The following is a 2,891-nucleotide window of genomic DNA, read 5'->3' as shown; positions in this document are numbered from 1 at the left end:
CCTTCTGTGGAACCCGCCACAGAAGAGATGTGCACATTAATGGACTTGGGTTTATCGCTCGATGGAGATGACCGGGGCTTAGATGAGAACGGCTGCGGTCCCCCACTGGCTGCGAGGAGTAACCTGTTGCGATGGGTACTCTGGCAGGGCTACACACTTTAGTGTGTAGTCAGTTATGAGAAGTTGATTATGGAGACTGGGGTTGATGTGACGATTGAGCTGTTTGTGTACTTGTTCCATTGTGGCATTGTTATTGTGTAATTAGTACTGACCCCGTTAAATGTTTTAAAATCTGTGGTGATCCACTCGGGGGTGGTGAGCAGTTATTGAGCATGTATGAGCTGATGCGTATGGGATAACTGGGAGGAGTCACTACGATGCAGTTTAGAAGTCTTCCGCTGTGTTTGATAGTTTATAGGCTTTTGATAGTAGACAGTTTTGGAGAACTTGTATCTCTTTATCAGTTTTGGTTTTTGGCATGTAATCACATTAAACGTTATTTATTATTTAAATATGTTTCTTTATTGTCCGATGATTATCATTGCCTCGAGTAACCGAGATGGTAGCACTTACATACCTTAAGCGGTCCTGGTAAAGCACTTGGAGTATGGGGGTGTTACACTGAGTATTTGAGGTGTCAGTTCACTAAAGTTGTAGGGTTGAGATCGACAGAGGCGGGAAGTATTATTTTCGATGGGAATGTTGTTGAGGGGTCAGATTTCTTCAGATATCTAGGATCTATTATTCAAAAAGATGGGGAGTTAGACGGAGATGTGGCTCACAGTATTAAAGCGGGATGGTTGAAATGGAAGAGTGCTTCAGGGTTTTTATGCGATAAAGATATGCCCCAAAAATTAAAGGGAAAATTTTATCGCACGGCAATTAGGCCTGCCTTACTTTACGGTTCCGAGTGTTGGGCCGTGAAACATTGTCACATTCAAAAGATGAGTGTGGCGGAGAAGTGTATGTTGAAGTGGATGTGCGGACATACAAGGAATGATCGATTAAGGAATGAGGTGATTCGGGAAAAGGTAAAAGTGGCGCCAATAGAGAACAAGATGATGGAAAACCGACTAAGATGGTTTGGCCATGTGAGAAGGAGACCTATGGGCCTTTTGATAAGGAGGCTGGAGACTTGGAGAACAGAAAAGGTCCCTAGAGGTCGAAGAAGACCGAGACAGACATGGTTGAGAGTGATAGAGCATGATATGAGATTTCTGGGGCTTGAGGAGAGTATGGTGACGGAGAGGGCACAATGAAGGGAAATGATACATGTGGATTTTTAGTATTTTTTTCTGACATATTTAGTGTTTTTTATTTAATTTACAAATTTAATTTTTTGTTCTTCTCTCCTTTATTACACTTTTTTACCAACCACTTTCTTATATATTTTACTTGAGTTACTTTTAAGGCATTCCGGATCCTTAATTCTATTTCGGTTTTCAAAAGCGTTTTAGTCTTTTCTCTCGATTTAAATTTTAAGTTTTTATAAAAGAAATCCGGAATTCGATTTTAAAACCCGTAAGTTTACCTTGACTTTGCATTACATTTCCGCTCTTCCTTTTGTTTTTCATTTTCCCTTTGTTATTCGCATTTTGAGGTGTGCGTTCACCCATGGACAATTGACACGCCTAAAATGTCGCACTAAAAGACGGCCAAATTAACAATTTATATACCACTAATTAGCACTAATTAGCACTAATTATAAACTAGTAAAATAGCAAGCAAGGGATCGAACCCAAGAGAAGATGGGTTTTACAATAGTGAAATTAAAAGAGTAATTAGAACAAGTGTAACAAGCTAACAACAATTATGTAAAAAAAAGGGGCGGGGGGGGGGGGGGGGGTTGGTTTGGTTTTCAAGGACAATTAAAGGAAATTCAAACAAGAGTATGCAACAAGTAATCAAGCAAGAGAGTTTTAAGATGGAAATTAATCAATTTTAAGAGAAACTTAACCCGACCCAAAGTTTGGCACTTTAGTTGACAAAACCCCTCAATCAATCCTTCTAATCAATATTATTGTCCTATTAGTGAGATTAAATCTCCAAATTTCCTTAATTAGAAGTCAATCACAAGGAAATCACACTTAATAATTGACCCAACTTATCAATTCTTCTAGTGGAAATCACACACATAGATTCATTAACAAGAAGATGAAGCAATAGGAATCTAATAGGTGGAATTACTCACATTGAAATCACAATTAATGAGCAATCACAACTTAATCTCTCTAATGTTAATTAAACCAAGAAGAAATCACATTCATTAGTCTAATAACAAGTTGTTGCAACATGAGGTTACAAGGAAATCACACTTAATAAACCCAACAACAATAAATTAAGGAACTTGGAAAGATTATGTAACAAGGAAATCACACTTAATCACAAAAATCTAACAAGGATTCCAAAATTAAGCAATTAAACACAAGAGATTAAGAACAATAATAATAATTAAGGAAAGATTAGGGAGTCTTACAACCAAAGATTAAGCCTTTGAGTCGGATTAAGAAAGGGAGATTAGTTCTCCATGATTAGATCTAAACCCAATTCAAAAGATGAAAATATTCCCCAATTACAACTTGATTAATTAAAGTGAACAAAAAGATACTTAACCTACTTGTAAACATCCTATTTATAGTCTACCGTAACTTAATAATTATGGGCTTAACAAAGGAAAAGCCCGTAATACAAATCACCATGAAACCCAGAATTTTCGCACCGTGCGAGTTCTGGTGTCTGGAAACTCGCACGGTGCGAGTTTGGTCCTGGAGTGCGTCTTTCTTTCGTTCTTCCTTTGATCCTTTGGAAGACTTTCTCGTGGTATTTCTTCAAGCTTGTTCTTGGCTCTTCCTTGGACACTTCTCTCGATCTCTTGGCTTCTTAATCTTCAC

The sequence above is a fragment of the Silene latifolia genome, chromosome 3 (genome assembly GCF_048544455.1).
Source record: "Silene latifolia isolate original U9 population chromosome 3, ASM4854445v1, whole genome shotgun sequence".
Classification (NCBI taxonomy): domain Eukaryota; kingdom Viridiplantae; phylum Streptophyta; class Magnoliopsida; order Caryophyllales; family Caryophyllaceae; genus Silene; species Silene latifolia.
The sequence above is the reverse complement of the archived record's forward strand: the minus strand, read 5'-3'. Positions refer to the sequence as shown.